The sequence below is a fragment of the Strix aluco genome, chromosome 3 (assembly GCF_031877795.1).
Source record: "Strix aluco isolate bStrAlu1 chromosome 3, bStrAlu1.hap1, whole genome shotgun sequence".
NCBI classification, from domain to species: Eukaryota; Metazoa; Chordata; class Aves; order Strigiformes; family Strigidae; genus Strix; species Strix aluco.
Genome location: NC_133933.1, coordinates 90989171 through 91005715, shown reverse-complemented (window position 1 = coordinate 91005715; position 16545 = coordinate 90989171). Strand labels below are relative to the sequence as shown.

Sequence of the window (16545 nt, the reverse complement as noted above, 5' to 3'; positions counted from 1 at the left end):
AATCATTAGGGGAAAAAAAAAACCAAACCCAGAAACCAAAGAAAGAAAAAGGTGTGAGACTTTATCAGAAAGAGGATTAAGCTACTACATTAGCATAAAAATGGAGAGGAGACAACTGGGGCAGGAGCATCAGGCTCAGTGTGGGTACCACTCTGGTATCAGGGCTGGGACTGAACAGAAAGCCCTGCTAAATGGACCAGTAATTTATAGATTAAGGGGACAGTATCTGAAACATTTAACAGTGGATACATTGTCTTATTAGAATTATGTCCCTGGATGGATGAGAAATTAAGGGCCATGTCTATATTAGCCTTTGACTGTAGACTGAAACCACCAGTACTGTGGAGCTGACATGATGTCCGATTTTTGTGTTTTGCCTGGCAGTAGGTCCAGCCTGGTGCTGCAGACTGAGCAACCACCAACGGTTGGGAGTACATCAGCAGCGCTGCCGGAGGCACAACTCCCAGCTTATATCAGTAACACATGGATTACTCAGCATACTATTATTTCTTAAGAACAAGGCATGGAGATAGGAGGAGAACCTCAATATACTTTGGAGAAGGAGGAGGACCCATCTGAACACTGAGTACTGAGAGTAATAAAGACAGTGGTAGATTTTAAAACAAGACGACAGACAAAATCCAAAGCTGTGGAGGAGAAGAAATGATGAAACAAATGGCATAAAAAGGGAAAAGAAAATTATTTACTGGCTAAAGATGACATTAGATTTTATCTCCCTAACTATGGTAGATAGTTGGACATGAAACTATTAATTAGAAATTATCTGCAAAACTATTAATTAGAAATTATCTGCAAAATACTGTACTCTGTCTCCTCTGAATGGGGCAGAAGTGGATTTAAATGGAAGTCTTGCTTTTCAATGACAAAAAAATCTTCACACAAACAATTTACACAGCTCTTTTGAAATAAGAAATCACTGCAAAACTACACTTCGGAAATGAACCTATGACAATGCTAAACAAGATGTAATCTCAACTGTGATTTAGAAATAATGTCCAGAAGCATATAGCTTTAGCTCTGTTCAGCACACAATCCAATGAGTATCATCAACCTTGCAACTTTTTTTGGGAAGCTCATATTTTTGTGAACAACACTTTTACCTGCTTCAGCTATTTCAGAGAGAAATGGACAGCCACACTCCCAAAATATGAGGAGACACACTATTTTGGCCAGATTTGAGAAGAGACTGCACTTAGGTAGCACTGGTTTTATCTGCCTGATCTAGGATAACACATGCTTTCGACCGCGACTCTATAAAGTCTTTGAAGTTTTATTACAAGGGTGGCAATATGAAGACAGAGGAAGCAGAGAAAAATTGAATGGGAATTAAAAGCACTTTGCATTCTCAAGCTAGCAAGTGAAAGAATCATATTGGGCTTCATGAGAGCATTGCCAATACCAACAAATCATTTGCTGTCTGCTGCTGCCTTTGTACATGACACCAGGTCATGTACAAACATACATGAGTGTTTTGATGCAAGCTAATGGGCAAAATTTGAAGTGCCACTTGTATTTGCTTTTTAGTTAATTTTGCACCAACTCTTGAATGTCACAGTGAAACAAATAAAGGTACGGGAAACAAAAGTAAAACAGGGTTCATCACCTCATAATTAAAGTTAACTAAACGAGCAAAGATTGTATTTTAATTGTCTATCTAGCTCTCCCTAACAGCTCAACTCAAACAGAAAGCTTAGGCACTACACAAATTTCTTCTTCAGCTTCATGCCACCTGAAAACAGCTGTTTAATATCAGTACTGTCACCATCCCAGTTAACTATCACCCAAAGTGGTAGTAAGAACCAGCACACATGAGGCCAGAATCAAAGCCAACTCCATAACCAGAAAAAATAATTATTTTCTTAGCAAGCTCCCTTCTCTGCTCTTAAACTGTGGCTATGCCAGCTTCAGGGATGTCTGGCATGATCCACAGTCACCACTTGTTCCTGTAAGAAAAATGTTCTCTGCACCCAGTAATTACAGCTTAACTTTGCCATGTGAAAGAGCCTCTCTTTCCAATTCTCACAGCTTTTGGAGGGTTTTTTTGTTTTGTTTTTAACTCATACCACAAAACACGCCTGTTCTGCCTTGATTATCTTGTTTTATTATTCTCTGTAGTCATGGCATTTGTAGAAAATGATGTGAAAAATAGGCAGTTCATAGAGAATGATTAGTACAGCACGTGCCGTACCAAGTAATGTTACGTATTTTATTGCTTATGAAGTCAGTGTATCAGAACCAGCCAAATCAGTTAGTTCAGTATGAAAGTGTATTTTTCCTTTCCTGCTTGCAACAGCATAATTAATACTCAGAAGAAGTAATGCAGAAAATAAGCATGGTGGTAGGTAAGTACTCCTAATGACATAAGCTCACGTTTGGATCAAGGGCTGTGGTTTGGGACATATCTCTACAAAGAAAGAATAACAAAGTTGGTGCCTATGCATGCAACAAAGACACTTGCCACACGCTCTGTTCCGCCATCATCCCAAATCACTCATTACCTCTGCCAGCATCCTTGTCCCATTGAAAAAGTCTGTACTTTTCTCTGGAGCTGTGCAAGTGAAAAATTAAATCTAATGCTTTCCCATTTGTTCAGAGTGGCTGATGAAAAGCTCATTAATGAATAATTGAGCAAAAAGGCTCTCCACAGTTATAGCACAGAGTTATAAAAGCCACTGCGTGATGGCCAGTGAATGTTTCTATGTAGAAACTGGCTTAATACAGCTTCCTACTTGGTAAACAGTGAGAGGAAATTCTGAATAAATATTTGTTTTCCCGTACTGCACTGGGTGAGGCAAGACAAAGGGATGTTTAGGCACTGAACTAATTTCAGGTTTTGTTCTTTGTGCATGATTTGGCCTGCAATGTTGTCGGGCTTTTAATCTCATATACCTTGTGGATCCTATTATCATCAACATCATAATGAAACCAGACACAGCTTACTTCCCGTTCCCCAGCCCAACACCGGCAGGGCATGCTGAAATGAGAGTCACTCACGTAAAACTGACTGAAGAAGGCTACCCATCATTTCAGTTGCTTGGCTTCACCTCCCCGTGCCAAATGGTGGAACCTCAAGCTGCTCCTGCCAAGGCGCAGGTCAAACAGTAGCATAACCCAAACTGTAAGGATCAGAGGACATTCAACTCAGTTTGTCCACAGGAAAGGCAGAAAACAGTCCTTGGGTGTTTCTACAATTCCGGTTGCTCTGGGTGCAATTAGATTTTATTGCACTGTAATCCTAGATAAGTATATTGAATCTTACAGCTAAAGTCAATTACGCTGCGTTAAATAGCCTTCCTGATTTGCAGGAGGAAAATCACTTCTTCGGTATAAAACTAAATTACCTCAATAACTCGTTACTTGTAGCTTGGGCACGGTGCTGAAACAGCAGTGGACAACTAAATGGTTGCCATGTTTTCAGGCATCAGTCCTTTAGAACTGTAAGCAAACTGAATTCCCAGTTTTACCAGTTAGGAAAAGGGATAAGCATTGCAGGCGCAGAGGGGACATCCAGTGTCAGCAGGACTGTGTCTCAAACCACCCGTGTTTTCTCATGGCAGGGGACTCTGAGCTAACCAGTCTTGGAAGAGATGAGGCATCACTTTTCCTGTAATTAGAAGTCCTTGTACTTAGAGGTTTGGATTAAACACAGCAGCCAACCTGGAGATGCATTGTGTCTCTCCAAGTCATAAGTGGTATAAAATGGCAGTACCTCAACCAAAATCAATGGGGCTGCTCCTGGGTCCACCAAGGCTTATGGAGGGCTCTAAATCGCAGCCCTTCCAGCACATCCCCTCAGTGCCTGGAACAACCCACACCTGCCTTCTGCCTTCTCATGTGCTCTCCACAGATGTTCACTTCTGACCACAGGCAGAGACAGGGCTGGTGGACCTCTGGTCTGACCCTCATTCAGCACGTGGGCTCCAAATTTAGGCTGCTGTGTGCTGCTGTCAACCAGGGTCCGAATGAAAAACCAGAACCAGACCAAACCAAACTGTTTCATGAATGAGGAGAGAGGAAAAACTGGGCGTAGTGAAATGGTGGGGAAAAATAAACAGGAAAGTAACTTCATGAAAGAGTTACTCAAGAAAAGACAACCTGCCCAAGACAAAGGCTGGCTATCACGTGAGAGTAAGGAACAAGTAGAGAAAAGAGGAGCTGGGAGGAAAAAGCACACCTTGTGTCACTTCTGTATCCTACCAGACATGAGTCATGATGGTAAGGAAAATACTCATGGAAGGGCCAAGATAAAGAGCGGCAGAAAGAGGTCCAGATGAGTATGGATCTCAAGGCTGGGGAAGCGTTTCTGTGGCCACGGGAGGAGGAGAACTGAAATACATCAGGGATGGAAGGACTACGCAGGCCCCAAAGAGGAGAATCTCTAATTAACCCTGGCAGCTTGGAGAAAGTTGAGGGTAAGGTCAAAGGAAGGTTTGTGAAAGTAAGACCAAAAAAAAGGGAAGGCAGTAAGAAGGTGGGAGGACAGGAAACAGCAAGAACTGTTGTAGCAGAATCAAACAGAAAACAAAATGTGGCTCTGGTCTGAATATGAACCTGTCTGTACTTTCAAGATCTCATCAGTGGCTGGAGAAGAGCATTACTAATGTTTGGAGAAGAAAAAGAGTGTATGGGGCTCCACACACTCTTCCCAGAGAAAAATAGTTGCCGTAAGGGGTGAGAAAAATTTAACTACCAACCCACAGGAGATAAAAGGACACATCAAAATGCATGTGACTTGTCATTTCTGATTCCTTACTCAGAAGTAGCATTGGCACTGGGTGAGATTCATATAAAAACCTCTTAACTGAATATTTGTCTATCAGGGTCTGTGTGGAGGAGCGGAGTGGCTGAAGGCTAACAGTGGTGATGGGCTATCTGGACACTCTTGGCAGATGCCACAATGCTGTGCCAGCACACACCTTGCCAGGAGGCTGTGAAAGTGACAGCTTGCTCCCTCACACCACCTTCCTCAACTGCTAGGATCATCTTTAGTAACTCTCTGACCAGGCTCAAGCATTCGTTGGTCTCTTTCTTACACACAACTGTATTTAAATGTCAAGAGATCTCCAGATAACTTGGGAGATGACAGAAGCTGCATTTCTGATCCCGTTGGGTTTGCGTGGGTCGCGTGTGTCAAGCAGACAGGAATGACTCAAAGACATAAGTAGACAGACTGAGTGGAGAAAGGTGAGAGACAGGGAATACTCCAAATGCCTGCTGCTGCACCGGGGCAGCCAAATTCCACAAGAAACAGGCCTGAAAGACTCGGAAAGAAAAAAAACAGCCCTTTCTAGATCTGGAAATAATTTCCTCTACTCTTTAACACTGAAATGCAAGCAGTATGAGTGATTATCCCCTGCAAGGAAGGGCATCCCTCTCGCTCCAGTCCCCGGGGTGGCTCTCCCCGTCGCAACATTCATATCTTTCGGCAGCATCAGTAGGCTTCACCCTCACAATGGATAGGAGGAGGATGATCTCCGCTGCACAAATGAGGAAGTCAGTCATGGGGCAGATGAAGGAGGTTGCCTGAGAACCACAGGAAACCTGTGACTGAGGCAGGGAACTGAACCCAGACCGTGAGTTCCAGTTGGGTGCCCAGTCCAAGCTGGGTGGCTGACAGATCACCTCTTCTACCGGGGCTTTGAAATTTAAGTTTGGTCGTTTTTTTAATGAATGTGTTTTTTTTTTCATTTGTCTAGCCACTACGTTTCATTTCACTCACACTTCTGCTTTGTGGAAGCTTTTTATTCTGCTTCTTTTTTCTTTTGGCTTAAAAAACCAACACAACTGAACATTAAATAGAATTTAACCTTCACTATTTGGTCTTCTCCCTTACCAACATCAGCCTCTCTCCAGCTTTCAGTGTTAAGTGTCTTTTGTTTGTGTAACCTACGCTCACAACTATGGCTTCATCGTAACACATCAGTGATATTTAGAAGGAGATATCTTATTCACAGCTTCAAACAATTACAGCAACTGCTTATGCAAACAGCAGTGTTGTGAGGCAGCAGAGCAGATCTGGTGGGAAAACCAGAGAAAGGAGATGCACAAAAAAGGTAAGTTCCAAAGTAAATGTTCTGACACTGCTATGCATCACATCAAAATGAGCAATCAGCTGAAGAACAGCTACCAGTAAGCCACCACATCAGACTGCCTAGAATGCTTTACTGACTTGGCAAATGAATCACTGGGCAAATGTGAGCAATGTGCTCACAGCCAAGGTACTTCATGGTGGGTGAGAACAGTGTCTCTTCCATTATCATCATGATCTGTGGTTTAATTGATATTTGAAAACATCCTAAGATCTTCCAGTGAAAGGCAAAATTCTGTGGTATTATACTATTCGCAAGGAGATGCAACAAGTCAGACTGTTATTTCATTAAATAATTCACACTGGCTGAATCCTTTACAGAAAGTCTCAAGACCTTGAGAGGGAAAAAATAGCTAATTTCCACCTGTGTAATAACTAACACAGTGAGAAAGAAAAAGACTTCAGACTCCTGTGAGAAAATGCTGCAAAACCACAAACTTTCAAAAGTGCCCAATATGCTATTTTCAGCTTATCTGGATGCAGCCCAAACTATCCACAGCTAACCAAGGTGCATCAGAAGATTGTCATCATTCCACTTCCACCACAGGCCTTCAGTAACTTGTGCCCCCTGTGCATCCAAGGTTGTCAAGCCCTACAAAATAACAGGACTTTTACACTTAAAGCAGTCAAGCAGCTGTAAAAATAGCCCTCTAAAAGTACTGAATACCTGGGCCCACTTGGCAGCTGGAAAAACAATTACTGACTGAAAAATTCAGTTTGATATTACTTAATAGTTGGAGAAAAACTATTTGTGAATCATAACTAACATTTATTTAACTATTTAAAAGCATGCATCTACTGTTTGAGGCTTCACAGAGAGCCAAAATGTGGCCTTCTGGCACCATTAAAGAGACTAATACAGTTAAATTGGAAGGATATGAGGCAGAAAGCCACGATGGAATAGTGAATCCTTCAAGGAACTGATGTAACTGAGATTGTCTCAGTAGTGTACGCCCCAGGACACCAGGTCCAAACACACTTTAACAAATGAATAGCAACTACCTCAGGGTAAATTAAACAAACACACAGCTCCAGCTCCTGGTGCCACAGTGATTCAAACACCATGACATAAACTGGATGAAAATCCAGCACTAACAGCAATAGTTCCCCTTGAAACAGCTGCAAGGCTTATGGGCAACTGCCAGCCTGGGGCCGGGTGGCAGCAGGGCTTCCTGCTGGCAAGTGCTGCAGAAGCCTATGAGAAAGGACCAGAAGCGCTTGTCACCCCTGGATGAACCAGGTTCCTGCCTCTTGTGCTGAAAGTGTGGTCAGCGGGACTAGGGATGTGATTGTCCCCCTGTACTCAGCACTGGTGAGGCCGCACCTTGAATACTGTGTTCAGTTTTGGGCCTCACTACAAGAAAGACATTTCGGTTCTGGAGCGTGTCCAGAGAAGAACAACGAAGCTGGTGAAGAGTCTAGAGCACAAGTCTTATGAGGAGTGGCTGAGGGAACTGGGGTTGTTTAGCCTGAAGAAAAGGGGGCTCAGGGGAGACCTTATCACTCTACAACTGTCTGAAAGGAGGTTGTAGCGAGGTGGGCATCAGTCTCTTCTCCCAAGTAACAAGCAATAGGACAAGAGGAAATGGCCTTGAGTTGGGCCAGGGCAAGTTTAGATTGGCTGTCAGCAAAAATTTCTTCACTGAAAGGGTTGTCAAGCATTGGAAGAGGCTGCCCAAGGAAGTGGTTGAGTCATCATCCCTGGAGGTATTAAAAAGATGTGTAGATGTGGCACTTAGGGACATGGTTTAGTGGTGGACTTGGCAGTGTTAGGTTAACGGTTGGACTCAGTGGTCTTAAAGGTCTTTGCCAACCTAAATTATTCTATAATTCTATGAAAGTAATGGCGGCTTGGGTCAGGATGTAAGTTCCAGAAGCAGATAGATCATTTACAAGCAGGATGCTGAAAACAAATGTTTTGTCTTGTTCTAAATTTCTAATTAGAAAACTTTTTTAGAACTTAAGACTTTTCTAAGTCCTAATTTCTCCCAAGCAATTCCCTCACATGTTCTCTGCCCATGTGCCATAGCTGATGTGTCCCATTACTGACAGCAACCGGGTCCTTTTTTCATCTCATTCAGATGCATCCATGCAGAACTGGGCTGAGCACCCCATGAGTCCGGCAGACGCAGAGCAAGGATCAAATGTCAGTCAGGGCATCTGGCAGATAACTGCCGGCACTGCTGAGCCAAGGATTTTTGTCCAGCACAACCTCACCTGGAGAGTGACCCAGAGGTGTCACTGCACAGAACAAAGATCCACAAACAAGAAATCTATTCCAATAGATTGACTCAATTGCTTTACCATTGGGTTTGAAGGACTCAGTGATGGGATTAACATATAGCTATTTTTTAAATCGACTTTATGTACAGCAAATGTAACTTCTAGGGAATATTTTGCAAGGTGCTGAGGACTGTGAACAGCCTGTATAATATGCTTAACTAAGTGATTTGGGCCCTAAGTCACTAACTCTCCCACCCTTGCTCTCTGAAGCGACCATAATATCAGAGGCCATTTCAAGGGAAATGCACTTAAGTCATAAATACTTCTCATATCATACTTCTCATAACCTGCATCAGCAACAGCAGAAAAATGAAGGCAATATAAAAAGAAATAAAAGTTATAAAATTTCAGGTCACAAACATCCCCAAATGGATTATGCTTTCAAAAGGAACTGTATAAATGGCATGATAAGGTTTTCTTGGTGTACATCTTGAAGTTTTCTAGGATGATGTTATTCATTTTAAGCACAAACATGTTCTCAATGCCATACTCAATGCAATTAGCTTGTAACCTGAAATGGGGTCTTTTTCATCAACACACTCATCATAGAGACAGAGGCAGCTGACCAAATTCACTGCTGTTCATGGCCTACTGAGGTTCCCTAGTCACACCCACAGCATGTCCAAAGAGACAAACCAGTGCTCTTTTTGGATCAGTCAGGGCAGCTATTCATGGGCTGTTTCAAATTGAGTTAGACAGATCAGAGTTTATGAAAATCTCCACAAAGCCCTAGCAGGGCTATACCAGCATAGCTAAAATGCTGAAGTGCAAAAATGCAGGCAAGAATGAACACTCAAAAAACATGCATGCCACAGAGTGAATGACAATATAGATCAATACATATTTTGCCAAATTTCCTCCTAGGCTTATATGTAGCTGTCTGTTCTCTGAAGTGTTCAGGTACTGTGCTGGGGAGCTTTAGAGCAAGTCAAGCAAAAAGGCTTTAAAAGGCTTTAGCTCTATGCATCAGACATGGGAGTGCTCGTGTTTCCACATGCATTGCTAATGTCTACTAGAAGTTAAGAGTAAAACCATGAAATTATAAGGAACAAACAAAACATCTGAAAAATGCTCCAAAACTGAAGAAACCATCTGATGCTGCTTTTGCAAAAATACTTACGTACAACACAGTCCGGGAAGCGATTTCCAAGCAAGCTGACTGCTGCTCTAGACTGTTTACTGGATGGTGTGGCTCAGCTCTTTCATACAAGCAGCACCTACAGTTATATCTAGGAAAGGAAATAAAACCAGTAATTCTTTGTGAGCAAATACGCAAATAAAGTCATCTTTCTTTTTAAAACCATAACCAGGTTAAAACTAGCTTTAGTAGGACTCAATAAAGTTCTCACGCCAAGCTTCATGTATGCTGCCCTCTTACAGGAACAAGCTCCAAGGTGCAGATAAAGCCTATCTAGGGTGCTGAAGCTGAGAGTGACTGTGCTTGAGAAAAAAAGCCCCATGCTGAGCATATCAAAGCAGCGAACAAACGTGCACAGCTGTTTTTCTCATCTAGTTCTACTTAAAACATTTGCAGGAAACGCAAGATGAAATACTGGCACTAGCGCCAAAAAATGTAGGTGATTTCAGCAAGGCCAGGAATTCCAGGCACCAACTTCTTTTTTCTCTCTTGAGTGGGTGTTCACTTGTAAGTTGTAGACATGTTAGCAATTCAACGACTGAGTGAATTAATGTTCAACTTAACAGTCATTGTTAGGTTGGGAGGTTATTACTGCCTGTTCTCCTGAAGTGACAGGTTAAAATAGGTTTGTATCTGAAAAGTTGTTTTCTACAATACATATTCCCTGGCTTTTCGTACCAAATTATTTTCTTCCATCATGTCATCTCCTATTATATGAACCATCACTGCCAGTTTCACCGCAGCAGCTGGGATAGGCAAGGAGAAACAGCAAGGGGACAAGTGAGGAAGAGAGTGCACTCAGTCCCCATCATTTCTCTTGGGCTGCCATCTTATTTTTTTTTCCAGGCATTTTATGTCACTTATGCAAGACTTCTCAACAAATGAGTATGGTCGCATTCACAGGACACGTTCTGCTTATAAAGCAGGCAAGCGAAGGCAAAACCCAAGAGTAAAGAGAGGGCTCTACTTCATCTAGCCATGAACCTGACAAACCTGTTTGCCATCAGGCACTACTTGGTGCACGGGATGGAGAACTGTGATTTCCCAACTGTGCAGGTGATTATCATTAATGGAAGAAACAAATTTTCAAGGTTGAGCTGACTGGTACAAAGGAGAAAAAAAATACCACCACATGTCGAATTTTTGCAGACTCAGATCCATTTTGAACTAGTATATGAGCTTTTATCCTTCCCTCCTTTGCTTTTTTTTTTCTTTTAGGGTAGCTCACAAGCTGCTGACAACTCACACTGTACTAAGAGCTGTTCACACCGCACAAAGTGTTTACCACTCACAACTGATGCTAAAAATTAATTTACAGCACCGCTACAGCAAGCTTTGACAAATTGTCATGTGTTGACACAGTCATAAGTTGTTGGTTAAAAAAAGTAACACTTCCCTCTTCTGCCACCTCATGTTTGAGACCAGGGATGGGCACATTATGCAAAGTTTGAGGGTATGTAAGCTTCACAAATGTTTGGGCTTCACAAAACAAGCTCGGTTGTGAAAGTTTTTTCTCTTACAGTTAGGCATGTGTTTATTGCCAAAAAGACTCTAGTAAGAAAAAAAAAAAATCCTTTCCCATCTACCAAGATCTGTGTGTTGTGCAAAACTAGGAGAAAAGGCTGTAAAATAAATAACCTTGCATGATACTTGTTCTAGATAAGATCAGACCAGTGACAAATACCCTGTATCAACTTCTCCGAGCTGCAGACATCACCCTCCTACTGTAGAAAGGAAGGAAAAAAAAAAATATAGCTGCAAGTAAGAGTTTTAATTGTTCTCAGCTGTCACACAATGTTATCTTAAGCAAACGCATTTATTTCTCAATTCTTCTATATAGCTCTGTATGGGAAAAAAAAAAAAAGCCATGGCATTCATAAGACAAGGTCCAAATTGATTTCTGTGTACTCAAGATAGTAAGCATTAGTCAGCACTCGTGCCCATGAGTGGCAGCTCTTAATTTTAACTCCTCCTCTTCTTCCTCAGGGTAGGATAAATAATGTCTTTAGTTTACACACTGGAATAAGTAATGGACACAAAGGTGGTCTCAGCCAAAATGAGCAGTGTTTTGGTGGCAATGCCAACTTAAAATGTTAGCCCCGCACTAGCCTAAACCGAGGTAAAGAAATAAGGCCAAGGATGGAGAGAACCAAACCAGCAGAAGATAACTAAGGCATCCATTTGGTCAAGGTGTCAGCAACTTCAAGTTATCTTTGCTTTTCTTGTCTTCTGAGGTTTAAGTTCCTCTGCACTTCTGCAGAGACACCTATGTAAGCTAGGGAGTGTCATCCAGCAACCAAACCAAGCGGTCGGTTGGTATTACCTCCAGCGTTGTTGATGGTCAGGACAGGATGACTGCCAATGCAGGAGAGAAAGGTCAGGCTGGGCCCAACCCCAGGCAGAAATGGAAATGCTAAGAATAGTCCAGGGTAGCAAAGCACAGTACTGCAAAATAAGCACTCTCAGTGCCTGCCAAATGGGCTTCATGAGGAGCACTTGAAAGCCAACGTGTTATGTTGTGTACCAGTGACCTGGACCTCAGTGCCTCAATACCTCTCCCTAAGCTCCACCACCTCTCAGAGCACACACCGTGCAAGAATGCAGAGGAAATTCATTCAGGAATTAACTTGGCAATACAAGGAATTAATGTTCTTTTTTTTCCCCCCTAACATTTGTACAGAAAAGAGATGCTTGGAGTGGTTCCTAGGTACCAAAGGTTCGTTGTACCATTGCAGAACCAATCCACTTGCCCCATGCCTGCATTGGTACAGGAATGATCCATGTAATTTCTCTACAAAACTCAAAACACATAACATCAAACAAAAAGAGCTCCTGCAAAACATTAAGGGGGGATGAAATTTCATACAGACTCTTCACTTGCTCACATCTCACACACCCTGTACAGAATTTCTTCATCATCTGAGATGTTACTCTGACAAATGACACATACTACCCTCTGATAGATCTAATGAAAGCAAAGGACGTTTACGTCATTACAGTCAGGATGGACATTATCTTGTGCTGCTGACTGGAATGATATCATCCATGCTTAATTAGCTCAGACTGCTGTACATTTAGAAAAGCACTCAAGTGGCAACTCCTACCTCCCTCCCCCAAAGTAACAAAAATGTATAAATATTTTCAGTGCATCACATGAAATGCATTATTTCACTGGATTCAGTCCAAGAGTCAATGAGGTTGAAATAAAGATGATTCAACTATTAAGTCAAAAACTTCAGCTGTCTAACTATCCAGAAGGTAACACTAATTTTCCTCCACCTTGGAGGAAAACTAATAAAATCTTAAGTTTTACTGTAAGTTATCTCAATTGCCCAAATTCCTGTGCATTTTTACTTCTTTACTGTCTAGAAGTAAAGACAAGGAACTTAAACTCCCCAAGTTCTTACTTTGGGATAGGAAAAGCCCAAGATATCCCCACTAACCAAGTGAAGAATACTATTAGGAAAAAAGTGGAAGTTGGGGTTTTCTGTTGTTTTGGCGTGGTTTTTTTTGAGAAAAAGTATCTATTTACTTATGACAAGTTTTTTCCTGATGGATCCAACTTGTTAGTGTGAAGAAACCACCCACAAGCAGAAAGGCCTTTCCTGCCAAGTGCCTTGCATGAGCTTGTTTGTGCCTGCTCTAACCAATGCAGGGCCAGTGCAGGAAGGTTCAACATCGGGGAAATGCAGATGAAGCATCTCCTGTGGCCTCCCTGCACCACACTCTCTGTTCCTTCAGGTTTCATCATGGGAGGATGGCAGAGTCCTGGCTGATCACGCAGCTGTTCTCCTTCTCACTGTTATTTGCAGGGCATTAGAAGAAAGCCATAAAGATGACATTGGCCCCAGCAAGCCCTCATCAAGCCTTCGAAAGCAAAAGGGAATATATGAAGCTGTCCTGCTCTCTTGATGATGCATGCATGCAGCCAAAGGGGTAAACATATAGATATTGAATTTATATACTGAATATGCACTGGGTAGTCACTGCCTGCATGGGATGCAGACTATGTGAAGGAAACTCCCCTGGCTAGAAATTAAAAAAAAAGGAGGGTTGCAGCTTTCTTATTCCTTGGGTACCACTCTTCCAACCAGTGAGGACAGGATGCTATCCCAAACACTTTAGAGCTGCTGGGTGGGGTTTAAGAGGGCCTCTCCTCTCCTCTACCAAGGCAAGTGGCACCAGTGACTAACTATACTGTGGGCAATTTTCCTGTCTCTGCTCTACACCCATCTTCACGTCACTGCAAAGGTCACCACATCATATCTATTCATTGAGGTCTGCCACCCACCAGCAAAGAGGGAAGCAGCTTATCTGGACAGTCTGGCAGGACCTCCTGTGAGTATTTGGGGGCGGGGAGAAACCTTGCAGCGTTCCACTTGGAGGGGGAGTGAGGGTGCTTCAAAAATGGTTCCAGTTCTTAAACCTTAAGAAGGGACTGAGATGCTCAAATTGCCTCGAATTGAAAGGATCTCAACCTGCACCAGCTTTACACAGCAAAGCCCAGGCCCTAAGTAAGTCAATCCCTTTCTGACTCTCCCTCCTCGGTGCAGGAGAGGGAGCAATGGGCAGCAATAACTCTGTAAGCATGAAACAGTGGGAGAAAGCATCAGATTTTTGTCTGTGCCTCTCTGGAGTACACCTTGTGCTTCCAGCCCTTTCAAGGAGAAGAAACTTGGTGGCCCTATGAAAGGTTTAATCACTTTAAAGCCAGCATCCATATTCCCCCTTTGCCACTCCATCAAAACGGAAGCACAAGGATCTCTCATCAGGAGGCAGGCTGGGAACTGCCTGCCCCCCTGCACACGAGTGGACTCACACACATGCACGTGGGCATCCCTCTCCTTTGCTTTACCATTTTTTCTAACTGTATACACTAATGTATTATTCATTACTTTCTTAGCATCACATCTAATGATCTATGGTGCACAACGATCAACGTCAACATTACCAATAGCATTAGCACAGAAGCATGTAATTCACTGAAGGCTTTCTTCTTCCCCAACTTCTCATAGTCAGTTTTGTTAAATAAACCCATCTCATTTCTTGCTTGACTTGTGTCTACTCAGATCAAACCTTTACCAAATCTAGAAGGATTTTGTTTCTAACAAATATCTTTCCATCCTCCCAAAACATATCTCTACTTCTGGCTGGGACAATGTCATCCAACTTTTACTGTAGTGCAATGCTTCTAAACAAATGAACTTAAAAATTCAGTTAAACGGCAACACGCAGCTGAAGGGGTCTAGAAGTTTATCTATCACATGGCAAAAAACACTCTTTGTACAGCATTTGTATAAATGACCATAGGATTCTCTGGATGTTTTTGAGCCACCTCAGGCCAGAAAGGCACCTAGGTAATGAAGAAAATCATGTCCAGTTTTATGAGATCTTTAGCAAAAATGTTTAAATTGGACCATGTTGGCTAGTACATTCTGAAATTCTCCTATCTACTCCATGTGGCATTACCTTGTGTGTGCAACCCGGTTACAAGTCAGGAGAAAGAACCAGCTTGAGAGTTTTTCTGAGATTGGTCTCACCTACAGCACTGGAGCTGGAAACCTTCCTTGACCTCTTGATCCACAGTGATTTCCACAGGAGAAATCACTGCAGGAAAGGCACCAGTCAAAGTAGTTAACTAGTAGTGTATGATCCATCTTTTACACCTGCTGATAAAGACAACTCAATGAAGAGATGAACATACTCCCCATGTCCTCTGAGACAGTATTTCTTTATGCGGTGTTCAAGGAGCCACCATCCCCTTCATCAACTCTTTGGTACTTCCCCTAAAATGACAAAAGCATCCCAGTTTCAGGAGTTGCTGGGCCGCAGTGAGGATGTGTTCAAAGTGCTGTCCATTCAGCAATGTGGATGCCAACGTTGGCAATACAAATGTTGAAGAAGCACATGGGTATATGCAAAAATTTCATTCAACACAAAGCAAAGCAAGACCAGGACACAAGAATCCTGAATTAATTCAGTTCCTGTCTTCCCAAAGACTTCCCTCACCATTGGAAGGACTTTGGTTTGGATTTTAGTCAAGTCTGGTTCACAGCGCTCAACTTCGGCTGTCAAAAAAACCCCAACCCTGCTGGAATGCCTTACTCACTATGCAGCCTTGCAAAAATTATTAGCTACGTTACAAGGCATTTCCCTTTGGGGACCAGAAAGGGTGAAGAAAGGGGATGGAGAGTGACAGTTTGTGGTTTCTAATGCAGCAGCAAAAAAATAAATAAGTAAGAGGAATACAGGATATAATGTGTTTACATTTGTCAAAACAAGTTTCCTGGAGACACAGAGGGTTCATGCTGCTGAGCTGTCACTTCTGCTAGAAACTGCTGCCTCATGCTATTGAGAGGTCAGTCACTGACCTACTTTCTGATAGAACTGAATTAATTTGCTACTTTTGTACACAAACATTTTTTTTTTTTTTTAAAGGAATACTCAACAAACACATGAAAAGCTGCCTTTTATTCAACTTGGAGCTTCAGCTGATGCTGTGCAAGGCTATTACATACCCTGGCACAGGGCCCACTGTGCTTGGTTTGCTTATTCTTTTGGAAAAATCTGTACAGAATGTTTTTAATGAGTTGATGCTGCAAATAACATCTTTCCTTTTTGAACTCCTACATTACACTAATACCAGCAACATAACCCACTACGGACAATAACGGAGGCTAGCACTCGAATATGCTGTGCTTTGTCTAGGCTGCTCCTGAAATAGATGCCTACCACAACAGGATTAGCTCCCCAAATAGACAGATGCACGACACAATATATTTATAGGATTAAAACACAAAGTTATTAATAGAAAACAAGATGAGTAGGTGAAAATTATAAACTAAACACCTACAGATCCAATCATCCCCTGCACAGAGCCAGTTAACAAACATCTGTGCTCACCAGGAGAGGTGGTGGTATGGTAGGAGCACTAAACTAAAGCATTATACACAGAAAGGGAAGTGGCAGAAGTAGTAGCAAAAGAGGTGCACCTACTTGCTCTCCTTGCTTAATG

At 42.3% G+C, this 16545-nt stretch overlaps 1 protein-coding gene across 5 annotated transcripts in view; it reads right to left on the bottom strand.

The window, feature by feature from the left end:
- BACH2 (BTB domain and CNC homolog 2) overlaps nt 1–16545 on the bottom strand; it is a 193842-nt gene that overhangs the window by 97595 nt on the left and 79702 nt on the right. For 4 of the 5 annotated variants that reach the window (XM_074819545.1, XM_074819544.1, XM_074819546.1 and 1 more), the window contains one exon: nt 9513–9621. The gene's annotated coding sequence lies outside the window, so the exon portion shown is untranslated. The remainder of the gene's footprint in view (nt 1–9512; nt 9622–16545) is intronic. The other variant, XM_074819547.1, reaches the window with a different exon arrangement.